This window comes from Calidris pugnax, unplaced genomic scaffold (assembly GCF_001431845.1).
Source record: "Calidris pugnax isolate Ruff unplaced genomic scaffold, ASM143184v1 scaffold103, whole genome shotgun sequence".
In the NCBI taxonomy this organism is placed as follows: Eukaryota; Metazoa; Chordata; class Aves; order Charadriiformes; family Scolopacidae; genus Calidris; species Calidris pugnax.
This window is the reverse complement of record NW_015090990.1, coordinates 22,248,513-22,267,512: the sequence shown is the minus strand read 5'-3', so window position 1 is coordinate 22,267,512 and position 19,000 is coordinate 22,248,513.

Here is a 19,000-nt window from a genome sequence, read left to right as displayed (position 1 = left end):
GAAGCTTACCCTCCAGCAATTTCTCTCCTTTGGCCACTTGCTTGTTGTGCTAAATCCCAGTCCCTCTCCACCTGCCCTTCCTTTAGAGCCTGGAGCTGTAGCACTGGAGGCCCCGTGTGGCTGCATGATGGGAAGTTCTTTTTCTCTCTTAAATAGTCATAAGGCCAAACTCAATCCCGTATTAAAGAGGTGATGTCAAATAAATTCAGGTAAATGTTGAAAGACAGTGGGTTTATTCACATCTGCTATTTTTTATTGCTTCTGTTACTGTAACAGAGGAAGCAAGCAACTAAAGAATCTACCATTTGTACCTTAAGATTTCAGCTGTAAAACATCTGATATAAATGTTACAATGCAATTGAAAAAAGGTTCAGTTCTCTTAATATTCTTATTAGAGACAGTTACATCTCTAATGTGTCTGTGTTTCAACTGCTGCTTAATATCATATAAATCAAATAGCATTATGACAGTGACAGTAATATCATGGGAGCGACTATGGGCCCAAGTTGTTAGCATACATTATTAGAAGTACACTAATCTGATTAAATTTTAATATAAAAATAAATTGCATTTGCAATTTATTAAGATTCTGTCCCTGGTCTGATACTGTTCATCTGTAGCATCTTTCATAACTGATCTTTATTTAATCCACAACAAGGCCAACTGGAGTAAAAGCATCATTAATGGAAAACTATCTGTGATCCTAACTGTGTATCTCTGAATGTTATTTTCATATATTTATCAGGTCATTTTTTCTTCTTAGATCTCATGCCCTTGACCTCATGAATACCTAGTTTTCAAAATACATCTGATCTGTGAGTCATTAATACCAGTAACAAAGCATCACCTTGAGCTAGGAAAATGCAAATCAAGTAGAAAAGCATAGCTGGTCCTCACCTGTCCATGCTGCAGTACACATTGTCCCACATTAATGGTTTTATAAAGATGATGGCTTTTTTTAGAAACAGCTTTTCTTCCAAAACCACCAAAGCTCTATTGTGGGTTGTGTGGCAATGATAATCTCACTAAAAAGAACTTCCCAAGTGATTATCATTTTGAGTTTCTTAACCCAGAAATCACAGTGAGGTATTTCTAACCTGTGATCCCTTTAACTGAGATTCCTGCCATCTATACAAATTTTAAACTTAACTGAAGCTTGGTGAAATACAAGATTTAAGATCAGCAATATCCAGAAATTGTCAACACAGTGAGTGGGTAAAGCCCAAATACAGCTGATGTGCCCACACCAATAGCCTCCTCCTTGCATTGACAAATGCAAATTCCTTCATAACTTATAGGGCTGTAACTGGATTCTTTGGCAATTCCCCTGCCTACAGTGATCGATGCAATGGAAAATTTTACCACATCGGCAACATTGACATAACTGGTAAAAATGAACCAAGTACCCCTTCTTTTCCTAGTTGCATTTAGAAAGATTTTGTATTGAGGAAGCTGAGTTAAAGTCTTACCTGTTATGGGAATTTTCAAGCAGTTCTAAGGATTTGAATAATGTACTTTCGACTTTTAGTTATATACTTTATAGAAGAAACATTGGTAGGAATGGCTGAATTCAAAGAGTACCAGTCACAGCTAAATCTAATTATAAATATTGAAACTCTGTTTAAATGCAAGTAAGTTAATTTTGCCAATAAGTTAAAATCTATTCATGCATTCTTTTGAAATACAGTCTTTTTGAAGGTTTGTATTGGATAATATCCTTTTTTTTTTTATCATGATCTTAGTGTTTATTCCAGATGCCTGTTTCATCAGCTCCATCACACCCTGTTTATTTTAACTTATCATATCTCAGGTTGAATCTACCACATCAGCTGCAGCCATCAAAAAACGTAGTGCCCGGAGCCAGTTCTGAATGCCACTGTAGCAAAACTGTCACCACTGCTTATTCAGGCTGGGGGAAGGAGAACTTACTTGAGATGTGCAATGCAGACAGACTAATTTGTTATTTTGATTAAGTCTGGGTAATTACTTTTTTACCTTTAATGTATTTAATTTTTCATAATAAAAATATATGGTAGGTAACATCTCATATTTGAGTAGAAAAATCACATGAGTGTATGTATCTTCATTCCACTAAAAAAAGAAATATCTGTGAAGTACAGCAGTTGAATATCAATGTGCAGATCTGTCACATTTTTCATGAGCTTTAGGTGACAATTTATGTTCAAGACAAAACAAAAGCCTATGGCTGTTTTTATTAACCCTCCACATTGAAATTTCAAATCTATGGTATCCTTCAAGTCTGTTACAGAAGCTCATATAAAATACTTAATACTAAATGTATAACAGCTACTAAAACTACCTTCTAGATGTGACTGGAAAAATCACTGCTCATTTTATCTACGACTGGATCATCCATAACTGAGTCAAAAATTGTTTATGCCTGTAAAATTTCATGTGAATATCCATTTCTTCTGTTACTTAAGTTCATTTCATCTGGGGTGGTGGAGGGCAGCAGCACTGTGAGGGCCAGCAACCAGATCTGTTTTACAGTGCTCAAATTGGAAAATAAGGAAAGAAAGCTGTGAGAAACCAAATAATTTGGGGAAGCCTCAATATTGTCTTCAAATACAATTTTGGTTGATGTCTTCACTTTTTGTTTTCCTTCTGCTTCTTTTTTTCATATAAATGACCCTCTAGAATGAAAGTTGACTAGCATAAAAATATATGTCCTACTTTAATACCAGAAACATCTGGGTTTGCCTGGTGCTTAACATCTTGTTTCTCAAAAACAAAAATCAAAACCAGAAAAAAAAACAACAAAAAAACAACCCAAACCCACCCAAACTAAAATCATTACACCCCAGGTTTGCTTAAAATATACATAACGACCCAACTTCATAACTTGATATCTTGACTTATTTCCTAAAGCTGGCATTTAATATTTTAAGTACAGCTTTTAATGTTTGCCTGTGCAGCGCTTTTAACATATCCACATCTGATTTTGCCCATTTACCTTTTATGTTTCAGTTTAGTTGGCTTACACAAGATAAAAATCTCAACTGATAACGTAAAAATTAGTGATATTTGTACCCAGTGCCGGTTGTAGTATAAGCGCTCAGTTCATGTTTATCAAAGTTAAGTTCTGCTTGATGGGAGGGAAACCTACATCTTTTTCTCTCACAAATGAAAAGCTGTTCTGACATACTAAAGCAATCAGTTGAAAAGCCATATGTAAATGGTCCAGATCGCTCTCCTATCCCTCTTCCTACCTAAATATAAGTGCTTACATTGTTAGTCTCTACACATGAAACTCTCCATGATTTTGATCATTTGTTAAAAAAACTTGCTGTTGGATCTGTAATTTTATGGCTAGATTGTTGGATTTATCAGGCTCTGGATGTTTTTTCTTCCTTCAGCAGTAATAGCATCCATTTCTATTTGTTCTGTATTTCCATTATTTCACCTGTGTTTTTTTTCCCCTGAGATATCATCATCTTGATCCTATTGAAATCTGAGCAAATTACTTGTCTTATTTTCACAACATGATTTATCCTATGCCTAATAGCTAGAAAAAGTTTCTTCTTTCTTTGATGTCTTTCTTAAAGAAATATTCAGTTGAAGAGCCATTTTCCCCCAATTATTTTTTTATTTCTTTGCAACATCCAGTTCAGTGTGACTCTGCATTTTTCTGTTATCCCTGCAAGGCATGACTTATGGTACTAGCATTTCAGTTCTGGTGACTAATGTTTTCTATTTCTAGGTGTTTCTTATTTATTTCTTATTTCTTTCTTGACATAGTTATTCATGCACTTTATTCATTCACTTCTGTCTGAAACATCTTCCCATACTATAAACGAAGCTGTTTTCAGAAGCTGGGGGATGGGAATTCCAGATAGGAACTTCAAGTTTACCTCTCCCACAACTTGAATTCCCAAGTCTGGCTGCCTTTGTAAACTAAGATAACTAGTTAATGAGCTACTTTCCTTTTAATATAACATCCTAAGCCTTAGTTGTATTTAAACTGTGCACAGTACGACTGCCCACCAGATAAGCCATGTCCCTTTGTGTTGATAGAGGATGCTGCTTCTTACCCTACTCCTTCTCCAATTCAGTCCTTCTCCAGCCCAGGGCTTGGAAGCTCTATGTCTGGTTTCAGTTGCAACGTGCCAAATTGTATCAGTGGCACTACATCTAATTAGTTTACACGAGATACTGCATGATGTGGTTATATTATTTTCTGGTCCCAGACCAATAAGACCACATGTGGATTTTATTGGCTTGGAGTTCAGGGCACTCTCTGCGCCACTTCTTAATAAACAGAAATATTTCAAGATGAAGTGCAGCTATTTAGATTCCTGTCAGTATTTCATTTGCATTGTATGTCTGTGTAACAAAGACATGTGTTACTTCTGTTAGTGGGAACAGGCCTTGAATCTATGCGAGGGACCCGTGCAGCCTGTAACTGTAGCAGAAAAACAGCATGACAATGAGCTGTGAATGCTTGAGTAAGAATAGGAGGTCTTTGGGGAAGGATCAGTAAAATATTGATTTTAATTAGTTCTACTAATTTCTTAAGCAAGCACGCAAACTTTTTAATGAAAAAGTCTTGTACAGCTTTTCAGACAGCTCTCGATATAATCTGGGTAAGAGCAGGCTGCTCTGATGATTCCAGGGCTATAGTTTACCTGTAGGCTGCAGGACATGTGAACTAATGGTTTAAAAGCAATCAAGGCGTTGAGTACTACAGAAAAAGGGCAAGTCTGAAGATGAGCTTTGCAAAATCAAAACAATTAAAGAATTTTTCCAAAATCAATTAATTATAAATTATGAAGTATGTTTTCAAAAAATGCTATTATTGTATTTGAAGATCCTGTGGTTATTGAAAGTCATAGTAATGAAATTAGCAGCCAGTGATGCACTGAAACCAAAGAATCAGGCTAGGCCACGTTAAAAACCAGAATAAGCAGCCTACATAGTTTTTAAGTCTGGTGTGTTCAAAAGGCTTTTCTCTGTGGATGGTGATGATAAACAGATGGAGAGCTCATTACTGGAGAGCTGAAGAAATAATGGTCCAGCTTTAAATTTACAGTTCAGCTCAGATATTACAGAGAAACCAATAACAACTCTTAAACCCAGCTGAAGCCTAAAGTGTAACATGAAATCCTGAAAAGGATAAAAGTAAGGAATGTATTGAAAGAAGTTGGCGGGTTCAGCTTTGTCCTGCCCTCGATGCACTGGCTTGGTAGTTTAGATTGTTCCCATATTATTGTTAAATGTAATATTTGAAATTCATCAGCCTTCTTGCATTGAAAATTAATTTATGCTTTTTGAGGGTTGATTATAATGTGACCCAAAAAGATTAATGTGGGAAGTAAATACGGCTCAGGAGAAATTTATTTTTAAGCTTGAATGAATACTCTCCTCCCTTTCCCTCCCCTCCCCTTTTAAATTATTTTGGTCAATTCCTCAGCTATATTCATACATTAATCAGAGTATCTAAAGAATTCATTATTGTACAAGGCCATGCAGACTGTGAAAAATACAACACTCCATCAGTTTTGCTGTTACATTATACACATGTACCGCAGCTGCTACCATAAGATTTTCTTGCAGTGTTCTTGATTTGCTGATGTCTCTAAGTTATTTTGTGCTTAGTAAAAGGGATATTGTCATCTGAAAAATTCCACTCATTATCTTTTTTTACAGTCCACCACATTAGGCAAAATGCTTTAGGTCTAAAGATGACCATAGAAAATTAGGAACTGGGAAAGCTTTATTTTTTCCAGGAAATAGAAGTTTGGCATTATTTAGTGTTATATGTTGAAAACAATCTGTTCTATCTGCATAGCTGTGTTCTATTTAGGTACAATTTGTGTTGTCATTTATTTTTCAAAGTATGCAAATATCAAACAGTCTTCTTGAAGTATTTGGCTTTTTTTCCTGACTTAGTGGAGATAAAAAGAGATATTTATCACCTGCCATGACACATTAAAAACCCCTTGGAAGTACATTGACTGAGGCTGCCTTGCAAAATAGCTTGGTAGCTCTTCCTTTGAAAGCACAGAAAGAAGTAGATAATATCAAGTTGTTCATTGGAATAACTCATTAATAAAATAGGTTTAAAATGGAATAAGCCCTTAGGTTTCTTTGTAAAGGAAGAATTGTAACTACTAGGGGAAGGTATGTGAGAATATTACTATTGCTTCCAAGGTAAGAAAAGACTGGAAGTATTACTTCTGTTCAACCTCATTTCTGCCAGGATGTTGATAATTCTAATTTATTTCTGTACTCCTTAGCCCCCAAGACAGGCAGGTGAAGCTCTGTTTCCTGCAGGATGAACTATTACTTAAAAACATTTTGATTCTCTGTCACTTGTCACCCATATATTGCATTCTGCAGATGTATGTGAATGTAGTAGGGAATAATTAGGCAATCTTTCATCATTTACAAGCAACACGACGCTACTCTTTGCGGTGAGTAAGTGCTGGCAGAGAATTGACAGCTTTGAATTGGAGAACTGGCTGGGGAGGCCCTGTGCCTTCCTCGCAGTTATTAAAACAAGGTTATCAACTGTAACACTTGATTTCCTGACCTTGTGGGGTTTGGGGATGCTGGGCTGAGACCAGCAGTTGTGGGGCAGTAGCTGATGGTTTGCCAAACTGCTGCAAAAGTGGTATTTCAGAGGTATGGTGCTTAGGGCTGTCCTAATGCATAGACCAGAGCGAGTGGACACAGCCTGAATATTTTACACATTCACCAGTATTTATGGGTATTGCTTGTCTTGGCGTGTAAAATCAGCACTTCTGCAAGAAAAATTTGTAAGGAGGCATGGTCCTTGACCGAGACATTTAGAAGGGAATGTTGTCTTAGTGGGAGGGCAGTCTTTTCCCTATTTTGCCATTTCTTTTTCTGTCGTGTTTTTTGCTTAATCTTCTTGGCCCAAAGGAAGTTGGTACATAAAGGCAGCTGTTAGGTATTAAGGAGGTTTTTTTCCCATTTAACATTCCCATAAATTTCTTCAGCCGAAGCCAGTAGAAGGTCCCTGGAGTTATTCCAATGCTGAGCACCTTTCGCGTGTGCCCTACTGCCACCTATGTCTTCTAAATAAGAAAAAAAGAAAACAATCCATGTTTCTCCCCAGGATGTTTTACTGCCCATTTTTATTCTGTTTTATTTCTTTTAATGCTCCTACTTTAAACCTTTATTGGCTGAGCGCTATGACCTTAGTTTTTCAGTGAATTTAAACGATGTGATCCCATTAGATTTTGTGACAGTAATTTGAATTTTTATTTTACAGTGTAGATAATCTAAATGTTAAAGGTGTTTTTTTAAGTAGCAATGTCAAACTGAAGCTTTCTTCTTAATAAGAAGGTCTGCCTAAGTGCAAAAACAGATAAATATATAAATGGAAGAAGTCTGAAGTCTAATATAGAGGATGTCAAAGTGATTAAAGTAATCTTGGAAGTTATTAGCAAAATCATCATTACAAATAAGATATTTTAATGCTAATTTGACCTACTTAAGTCTTGCATTTAAAAAAAAAAAGCTACACAATGCAAAAATAGGCAAGATATTTCTGCCTATTACATTCTGCCTTTAAACTTTTCTTTTTCCCCAAAACTATATCATAAAGAAATAAGGCGATTCAGATGATCTCTCACTGTTTTGCTGATTTTGCGAAGCACAGAGGATAGACACCCTCTTCTGTTGGTAGCAGAAACTGTTGGGTGCATTTGGTGTAGCAAAGCAAGCATTTAAATTCTAGTAGAATGCTGAAAAACATTGCAAATTCTCTCCTCATGGATTATGTGAAAACTGCTGTCATTCTGTTGCCTTCATCTGGTATATAACATTGGAATTGTTGCCTCCAAGGGTATTTCTCCCTGTTTCTGCTCACAATTTTTCTTCTAAATTCCTGATTATGAAAGGCCCTGGAGACACACAGGAAATTTACCACTTTAGATAAATGTCTCAAGACCATGGGAAACAAAAAAGCAAAAGCATTGACCAAAAATATAGTGATTTTTATGTGGATGTGGAGGAACAGCAATGTGGGCAGGTGACTACAGGGGAAAAAAAAAAAAAAGAAAAAAGAAAAAGAATCTCATAATGCTGCAATCCTTCTGTAGTGTTTTCTCTGTTAAAAATTCACCCTGCTTGTTAGCGGAGATGGAGTAGTTGTGGAGAATACCCTCTCACAGACAAACTGCTCAAAAAACAATTGCTTCCCTCTGTGAAAGTACAGCACTGGCTGATGTGCACAGCACTTCACCCTGTCAGTAGCTCCAGAGAGAGCTAGAGGAGTTGGGAAGTTTGCAGAGCTGGCTTTTCAATCAGGAAAAGTGAGGCGTGATCTAGGGAGCGCGAAGGAGCGCTCTCAGCTTTGGGAGGAACTGGATCATAAAGCAATAATCTCCCCGTATCATATTTTAAAATCCAAATTACTTCGACTCTCATTGGAGTGCAATATTATATATAACTATGAAACTTCTCTTGGCATTTGCAACAAAATTTTAATTTCATAAGATGCTGAGATAGTACGAACTAGAGCTTTCTGATCTAGAAATGCAATGACATTCAACTCTGCAGGGGGCAGGAAAGGTGAACAAACAAAGGGCACTTAATGTTTCTGGGAATAGGGAGTAAATACCTTTTGTAATGGATAGTATGTATTTTGGGTATTTTAGTATAAAGACAATTTGGCCAGGTATTCATCAAAGGTGTGAAATTTCATAAATTATTGTATGCAATATTTCACAGTAAGGTATTTACTTATCTTTTCTTGACTGTGCAATGCGCTCTGACCAGTGCATGAATATAAAACCATCACAGGTAAGCTGCACACTGGTGGAACTACTCCCATTATCACCATAACAATGGCTCATAATGATACTCTCTCTTTGTATCAGGATTCAAAACACTGAATAAGCTGTAAGAAAAGAACTCAAATAAAATTTGTTTCAGTCCAGGAGAAAAAGAAAAGGATACCTAGGAAATACAGCGCGAAAGATGATACCTATTATTACAAGTGCAATTGAATTTGCATCAGTATGGGCTGAGGCTAGATTTTTTCCATCCCTGTATCTGACAGAGGAAAAAACTGGGAAGTACTAAGTCCTGTATCAAAGATGTCAGGCAAATCAACACTAGCTAGCAGTCTGACTGATTAGAGAGCTGCTTTAGCCACAATAGCTTTAACTCTTAGTAGTTTTCCCTGAACATTCACTTTCTAAAGTGGAAGATAGGGAAATACTTTGGTAAAATTATGTTTTCAGTACCACCACTACAGGGCCAGAGCACCTAAAACCTTTTGGAAAAAAAAAAATCCACCTGTCCCCCTCAGAAAAGACAGATGTTGAAAAGGTGCTCCGCTCTCCAGGATGCTTTTCTTGAGCAGCAATGGGCCTCAGATTTGTCTGTATTTTTTGGACCTCTGTGTGAAAGGCGGTGCTGTGCTGGGGGTCTTTTTTGCCTGTGGGCTTTGTCCTCTGTTTAATTTTTATGATGATAATACTGAGTAAACTACAGTGCCTCTCCTCTGCTTCAGCTGCCTCTTGGAGAACTCACTCAAAATTGCTTGGAAATGGGTACAGTGGTGCCCCAGCAAATAGCAATCGAGAGTTCCGCACAGCAGCGAGATCAGGGCTGTGTGGGAACATGGGTACCCCTGCCTTGGGGTGTTCTGGGGTCTAGTCTGTCTTTGCTGTCATCTGAGGGTCAAATAATGACTCAGAAATGTACTATGGAATAATCTTATTCCAAGCTCTGTGTTGCCACGTAGAACCAAAGATAATGGAAAAAAAAAGGTCTAAATATTATTAATCATAAAACTCCTCTTTTATTTACATTATTACGGAAAGAAGCCCCATAGCATGATATTTAGATGCAGATAAGAGTCAGAAGAAAAACATTCTCTGAATCTTTTTTTCCTTTTGCCTGTAATTGCACCTACCTTACCTCTAAAGAAGTACATCAAGCTTAGCGGAATTGAAGTGTTACATGAAAGAGCAAAGATTATTGGAAAGGCTCACTTTAGAATAAAGGAGGAACCATTTTCCAATTCCTTTCCTTCCCCTTTTATCTAAAGCCAGCCAAAAAGATACATTATATGTATCTTTGTATTATACCCACATTATATATATATACACATGTTTCCAAATGTATACATTTTAGGTGTGCTTTGGACTAAAATTATCTTGCTGCTTTTCTTAACACTTCTATACAAATTGCATCGCTACTATGGTGGGGTTTTTTTGGTGGTTTTTCAAAGGAAACAAATTGTAAGTGAAGAGTAAGGCCACTTAGGCGAGCATTAATGTTGTCTTCTGGTAGCTGTGGACCTAAAACGCAGTGCCGGCTCTCAAGAACATGCCGGGATGGCTAAAACCTTGAGAGTCTCATGGGCTGTTTGCCTACCCTGGTTGGTGCTCCAGGCTGCAGGCAGGGTTGAGTGCATGATACTTGCTTGCAGAACAGCTTGGCAAACGGCAAGGAGTACCACCTCCTGTGTCTCTCAGCCTCTGGACCATGCCCTGTGTGGGGCCATACTGATAACTGGTACTGAAACCCCAATGCTGTGTTAGCAGCAGTCGGAACTGCTGAGTGTGTTTGGGCAGGAAGGTCAGGAGGCTCTTGCAGCTGTCCCTAGCCATGACTGAAACCACCTAGATCTTCGTAGTGACTTGGGGAAGAATTGTACCCAGCAGTGAAACAACCTAAACATGCCAGAAGTTGAAAGATGTTGAAAATAGCTGTGATTGTTTGTGATTCTTAGCCCTGCAGATGTTGACTACCCTCAAATCTGGAGACTAAGGCCTGGGAATGGACCAAAAAACTTAGAGTGGTATATAGAGACATAAGCAGGTACCCAAAGACAAGTAACAAATGCTGCAATTTTCAGGATCTTTCCCACATACACATTTGCTAAAATACTAAAATTTTTGAATTAGATAGATGCATCTATCCCTAGATAATGAATTGACTTAACGATTTTGTTGCTGAAATGTCTCGATTTTGCAGCATGAGGTAATTATGTTTGAGTCTCTAGGGAAATGGATTTATAGTAATATGGGAAAGAGAAAGTTAATTTGATTATTGGACAGAAGATCAAAAGACTAACACAGAAGAAAGTCACTGGCTGCTTGGCAGTGTCTTTCAAGACTAGAAAACTGGAAGAAACAGAAATCTTAGACCAAAAGACAAATTCTGGAAGTACCTATTAATAATATAATTTTAATTATTATTTTCTAGTATTTCCTAAAATGTTCTTTGAAGTTTTATAGATCCAAAACACATACGCATGAAGAAGGATGAGTAATGCATCAAGTTACTCGTTACGTTATTTTTCCATTTTTAAAGTCTATAGGCACAGGCAGGGCTCTGTCAGTGGGAGTAACAAGAGGGCAAGAGGTCCAAGTAATTTAGCATCCTAAAATTGGAGGAGATGTATTGTCTAGCCTGTATGCTGGTGTCATGTGAGATTACCCTGTTCCTAGACAATTCCAGATAGATGGCTATCTTCTCAAATTTAGAAATCCAATAGAAGTGATTATTCCATAACCTCTGAGTAACCTTTTCCAGGGTAAGCCTGCTGTAATGGATGCAAAGGGGTTCCTGTTACATGGCACGCGTGTTCTTTGCTGTAGGGTTGCAGATATTATTTTCTGACGTTCCATGAATTAAAAAACTGCAAACATTTAGTTCCTCTCTTTCTCACTCACGTTTTACACACTTGATGTGTGCCATTGTCTCATATTCATTGTTCACAGTGACAAAGTTGCCATGGGAATATTGATTTGAAAAACTTAGCACTTTCCTCTATCTGGAAGTTAATGTTTCTGTTCGTATCTTATGCTATGAAATGTAGAGGTCTACAGTATTTAATTCAATTTATTGGTTTAAAGAAATGTGATAGCTGTTATTACAGATCAGCGTTGCTTTTCTCTGGCTAGGAAGTGTTTCAAAGACGTTAATTGATTAAATATTTTACAGTCTGATCACTTAACATTGGTTAAATGTGGCATCCGTCTAGAAAATTTTGGTATGTGCATCTTTGAGGAAAACAATAAGGTTTTTCACTACATCATCTTAAATCTGACTGTAGCTTTACCTTATCTTGAGACTTTACAACAGCTCTACTTTCATTGTAAATTGCTTTCCTCACAATACTTCATGTCTTTTCATTTTTCACATTGTACCAGTCCTTGTTTTTCTTCCTGGATTTAATGACAATCCTCATTTATAGAAGATATTAATAAAATGGCAGCATCTGTCTTCTCCCAGACTCGTGGAGCATTTGTGCTGGCAGTGCTCAAGTTGTCTTAAAGCAGTGACTTGTTTAGGCTGCTGAAGGCTGCCCCGATCGCCACTGCAATCTGCGCTCTTCTTTTGCAGTGTAATACTAGTTCAAGATCTTTAAAATAGGTCATATAAAAAGATAATTTAATCACTTTGAAAATGAGGGGGCAAAAAATCTTGGACATTAACAGAGAACAATGATACAGTGTGACATTATCTGTTACACAGAGAATTCTTGAGAAAGGGCAGAAAAAGGGGCAATGTTTAATTCTTGAGCCTGTTTGAAATCAGACCTGCTTGAAAGCACCGTTCCTTTTGATGAACAGGTGAAATCCAGGGATATATTTAGGGGACAGAAACATTTTGTTCTCTTATACTATTTCTTATACCTATACTGCCATCTGTGATAGCCAACTATTTTGTTTTCTGATCCCCAATCCTCACTAAAAAAAAAATAATCTGTTCAAAACAAGCTGTGTATAAAAGGAACAAAAAAAAAAATAGTGTGGGGCATTTTTACTGCTGGGGGCTAAAGAAATCTTTCCGGAACCTTTGGCAAGTCACACGTTAACAAACTCTTTAGTGTCATCCAGTGATGAGAAAAAGCCCCTCCGCTGCAGGGAATATTGAACAGGACAGAGAGGGGACGTGTAACAGCCAAGGGTCCAACATTGCTGCTTGAAAGCAAAACTGCCAACACGGTTATCTTTCACAGGGCAGCCCCAAAAGCTGGCTGTGCTCGTTAATGTGCTCTGGCTTCCACTATAATCTGGAGCAAGGTGGCACGCACAAACCTTGGGGAGTAGTTTCCCCCTTCACAAACACAATTTCTTTCCACTTACATGGCTTGCTCTGAAAGCTTGAGTTACAGCATCTCAAGCGTAAAACCTCAGTGGTGCGGGCTATCATTTGGCTGTGACCAGTACTGAGGCTAAATTGCTTTAATTAAAGGCTACTCCAGAGTAAGCTGCCAGTAGTATTCATTATTGCAAGATTAAAGTTCGTTTATTAGATTGTTATTGATGGAATTAAGCCGACTGATCGGGGGCAATTCAAAACTGAAATAACTGTCATGCAAAGAATTAAACCCTTTGCTGGTAATATTAAAAAGTGTATGGATTGAAATAATAAGATAATGCCAATTTAACTAATAGTGGACAGCAAAGATCTATTGAAAAGCTCAAACTTTTAATCTGATGTGGTCTAACAGCCCCTGTGGATGAATATATGATATAATCTGTTATATCTGAGGTCAGCTGTAGCCACAGAAAGCTCCAAAATCTTACCAGGTTTACTAGTGCATTGGGGATCATTTAGAGATCAGCTGCAGCAGCCACCCTTCAAGCCAGTTCCTTTGCACCAAAATCTTTTTGTTGGTCACGGTGGAGGATGGTTTTTGGAATCCAGGAAGGCATTGAAGCAAATGCCAGACTTGAAGACCATACATGCTGGCTGGAGCCCTGAGCTGGCTCGACGGGGATGCAGGAGATGCTTTTTCTCAGAGGAAGGGTGCCATAGGACGCAAGGGAGATGCCACGAGCATGAGATCCCACCAGAAGAACAACTTGAATTGGCTTGCTGTTCAGTTTGCTCTCTGTTCCTGTTTCTCACCATGCCACCTGAGGAGACAGAAAATTAGAAACCAGCTTATCTTTTTTTATTTATTTTATTTTAGTTCCCTATTCTTTGGAGAGGCCTCTCATGGTCTACCTGCAGGTGATCTATAATTAAAATGTCATATCCCACAAATTTTTGAAGCCATGGGGAGGGGGACAAGGAGATGTGGTTCATGAAGGGTTGTTTTCTGACTGAGCCTAAGTCGGGATATTTGTTACCTCCAGTGATGCAGGGATGCTGTGCGCTTACAAAGGTTTCTGAAAAGCCTTTGCTTGTTCTGGCTGAATTAAGCACTTAGGTTAGCAGGCCTTCTGATATGCTTTAGAAAGATAAAATGAAAAAAAAAACACCCCACCCCAAGAAGTATACTTTCTTTTTACCGTTCATGGTGATTAATGTGACTGGCTTTTCACAAACCATTTCCAATTAATTTTAGCAAAGGGAGCTCTGCTGGCCCTGTGTATGAACTAAACTTCATATTAAAAGATTATTTAAGGGATTGGAGGCTAAGGATTGAACACAGAGCTTAAGCTCCAAACTAGCCATCATGTGAGTCACCAGAAACTACAGTTCTTCCTCAGCATGACTCATCCTAATGATACACTTGGAGCCAGTGGAGCTTAGTGCCTAATCTCCCCTGCCACCAAACCTGCTTCTTCTCTCTAAATCTCCTTAAGGTCTACCTGGCCTCCGTTTGCTCTGAGGGTTGCTGACAGCCTCAGCCATGCCTGGGAGAAGACAAGGAGAGGTCACGGCATGTAACACGTGCCCAGCTCCCAGGTGATGTAGCTGCAGGGGAAAAAAATGGGTATTTTTAGTGCTTTCCATTTAGCCGTTGGGACTGGGTGAACAGTAGTTATGCTGCAACGCACACCGATCCTCTAACATCAGAGACATCTTTTGTCTTTTTGAGACAGAGAGAAGAAATATTTTGCTCCCTCTTTCTTTAAGCTCATTTGAATACCTATGGTACAATTTTATGTCGTACTTAGTAAGAAAAATAAAACTGTTATTGTTTATAAGAATGCTATTTGAATGCTATCCTTGCTGTCTCAGATCTGTTATTATTTTCCCTCTTCCCTGAGCTATAGTGTTCTCTACAAATACAGTTGATGTTGAAGAGCAAGAAAACCTTTTTTTTTAAATTGCATTTTGCGAATTGTATCATAGGAAAACCCCGTGTATGCAGGGTTTTTAAAGAATGAGCATTAACAAGCAAACCTTTGTACGTTTAACTGAGAAGCAGAGGAGGAACGCGTTAATCAGCACTATCTCCTGTAGTTTTATTCTTCTAATGGCCATGATATAGTGTAACTCTAAAATAGCTGATTCATTCTTCTATTTTATTCTTGGGATGTGCTAACAGCTGCAGAATATGATGCCAAGTGCTGGCTGCTGCCTGTCCTAGAGTTAGACTGGCTGTGGGGAGCTGTTAGGGTGGTGCTGACTTTAATCCAGTAAGCAGTGACAGAAAGGGAAAAGCAGAAAATTTTGGCTTCTGAGGGTGTGCGTGGGCATACCTGGTAGACGAAACCCTTGGGATGGAGAGAATTTGGTCTGAGAAGGGATTTCAGATGGTTGATTTATTTCTTTTTTTTCTTTAAGCTAAGCGTTGCTTGATTTGTGATGCTTTCAATCACTTAGCCTCTTCTTAGCTCCTTACCACCGGTAAGTGGTGATGGATACTTCTTCCCTCCTACATTATCTGTATCACATGTGAGATTCTTTGATGCTGGGAGATGACAATAGGATTAAAAAAGTGGGAAAACATTATTAGTGGTGTACAAGTTATATTTGTCTGAGGAAAAATGAATGCTGTTGGTATTTGTTCCGAAGCAGCTGATACCACTTTATTTTCAAGATTTGTGAGAGGCAGGAGGAGAACAGGTTGTACTTTCATGGTACGCAGATACAGCTCAATCGGAGAGAAAGCGCACTTGCATCTGCTGGCTGTAAAGGTTTACAGATGATTTGTTGTGATCCATTCACTGAGCAGAAGGAAAAACTGTTATGTTCAGCACGAAATATGGTATATGTGTTTTTGATGCAAATAAAAAGCAAAAGTTATTCATCATTACTAAAAAAAACCCCCATATTTTCCATTTGGGTTGAATGTTGAAGTGCTTTGCACTTCCAGATGATACTGGAGCACTGCACTGCGTAAATAATGAAATTCAGGTATCAGTAGTTACTCTATGCATCTACGTTACTTGAAGTCTACTCTGGACAAGCAAAGAATGAAAAAATAAAGGGATGCTTCCTGCACAATGTAGGATATCTGTGATAGCAATAGAAATGAGATCTTGCAGAGGCTGGGTGGTAGTAAGTCTCAGATGGTGGAGCAGCTGCCAGCAAGAAGGAAACTCTCTCCAGAGAATTTCTCTCTTTTCCTGGATAATCCTCTGGGAGAATCTCTCTTTGTAAAGGCTGTAAATTCAGACTTCTATAGTGAGAACAAAGGAAACGGGAAAAGGAAATTGTTGTAACTTTTTATATTAGAGATTGTACAGTCAAAGCAATCGTTTTATAAACCTTGCTTTGTACATTATTACTGAATATTATTCTATTGAGAGTCAAAGAGAGCATGACTGTTTTAGCAAAGATAGCCTTGGTCAGGTGGAGAAAATAAAGGTACAGACAAAGGGTAACTATACTGAAATATATAATCCCTCAGGGAGAAAAGCAGGTTTCACAGAAATTTGACTGTCCATCAGTCAGCTAATGGCTTAGTTGCTACGTGGGCCTGGGGCACTATGCGTGGACGAATTTAGGCTGAGCCTGTCAATCCTGACTCCGTCTTGTTAGGAGAGACAAAAAAATGCATGTGTTGATCCAAATTCACCAGTTGATCCTGAGAACTATACAACAGGACTTCCTGCATATGGACCTATATAGCAACTTTCTGTATGTCAAACCTCTTACACAGTGTTTCAGGGTCATTCAGATTTCCCTGTTTGAGAGAAGGGCTGGAAATCTGTCAGTAAAAGATCGCCGTGTTTTCACTAGTTTATTTTCCATTGAAAGGAGGAGAAAGATTTGAGTCAGAGGTTTCCAAGTCAGAAATTGGAGACTTGATTGCTTGGAGCACTTCTGCGGCTCCTTTATGTGGCACTAATTCTTGCAAATAAAGTGTCTCATCTGACTCCATATCCTATTTGTAACTTTTGACTATTCATTCTGGATGCACATGAATTTTTCTGTGAAATTACTGGAAAAGAATGAAGGCAGATTTGAGAACGAATTGCCTGGAAAAATTGTATGTATGGGTTTGGCTTCTACAGCTGCCTTTTTCTTTTTTTTTTACTGTTCACCTGGATATGCAACAAACAAAACCCATTTAACCTCCCACTTGTTTCTCACCCTTTCCATCACGTAGCATTTTCAGATATGAAATTGGGACAAAGACTACACATTTTCCCCTTCAGTTATCTCTGTTCTCCCCCTAAATACATCTTGCTTATAGGCATCGTGATGCAAACGTAGTGTGGACAAGTTATAATCTCTTTTGCAATGTGTGGACCAGCAAGGGATGAAAATATAGATGCTCTGAGACTGGGAAATATGTTTGTGTGTTAGAAGGAGCAGAGAAAGGATTATGTTAACAGGACATAATGGAAAAGGGCAGGGGGGAAGGGGAGAGGAGGTTGTATGTCTATGTATTAGCGTTGTATGACTTTTTAGGTATGTGGCAGATTGGTTTTAAATTTTAGCTTTCTTTTATATGTTGTGTTATCCCAATAGCACTGTGCATCATGAATGTGACCTGTTGGAACACGTTGCTTGTAAATTCATTTATAACTCCATAATTGCAATGACAATTATTACAGTAACACTGAGAACTGGGAACGAAGCATCATGGTTAGATGTCCACTGGGATATTGTTTAATCATTCTCCATTAAGTCTAACCATTTACTATTCACAAACTTCCTATACTTAAACATCAGGAGTTTATCTTCCAGAGTTTTTGTTTGTTTGTAAGTACCCTGTGGGAGAGCAGTTCAAGCTGTCACTGTTCAGTAAAAACAAAGAGTAGACCACAGAAGAAGTCAGAATGATACCTCGCTCTTCACACATAGAGTTGTTCTTCTAAGTATTAACTAGCCACTCAGTTTAATTTTATATGGAAAATAGCCTTATGATAACTAAAAATGTTCCTCATTAAATAATTCAACAAAGAACAGTGAAGTGGCAGCTAGAAATAGCTTGTTCAGAGGGTATAAAAGACCACGGCCATTTACGGTAGGCAAAAGGCAGCCTTTGGCAAGATGTGAATGATGAACTGGCAAGAAGTGGTGAAAGGAAAAGGAATACTGAATTTCACCTATTAAATTTCCTTTTCAGGTATGTTTGTAACCCATTTGCCTTTCCTTTTCTATTTTCCTTTCATTTGATTTCAATGGTGTATAAAGAAGACTGTTCCGTCACCCAGAGCTATTGTTGCAGAACCTTGTGGGGTTTAAGTTAATACAGCATTAATGTATGTCCTTTAGGCTGTACCAGCACACCCAACGTGTCACTATGTGCCATTAAAAACGCACTTTACCAACTGTAACTGGTTTTCTTTAAAAGTGTTGTTCTTGAGTAGATTCTCCTGCTCTTTGTGAAGGAGACCTTAACTGTATAATGGTCCTGATGATATTGCTGTTGGACTCATTTTGTCGATTTAATTCAAAGATGACATTTTTAGGCATGGTCACAGCTTGCATGATTCTCTTTTAGTCCTACTTGTGAAAATCAGTCGTGGGGATCATGGCAGGGGAATTTACCAGCATGAGCAGGGAGTTCCTTGAGCAGCAGCTAATCCCTGTGCTGATTAAAAGTGCTTTGCTCTTCTCCTGCCGATGTTTGCAGGGGTCCCTGTATTATTTGGGATCTGTTGTGTGGTACGAAGTGAGAGCTCTTCCACAAGAGTGAATGGCTATGCTTTTTTAGATGTCTCAGCTTCTCTTGTCTATAACTTTTCAGTATGATGATCATAATTATCACTCTATAAAATTATACATTGCAATCCAACAATGCATTATAAAAGAATATTTTATGCGTTCTCTGGAGTTGAAAGTTCTGCAATATATCTCTATATATCTATCATGTGTTTGTATAAAGTATATACGTATGTGAATATAT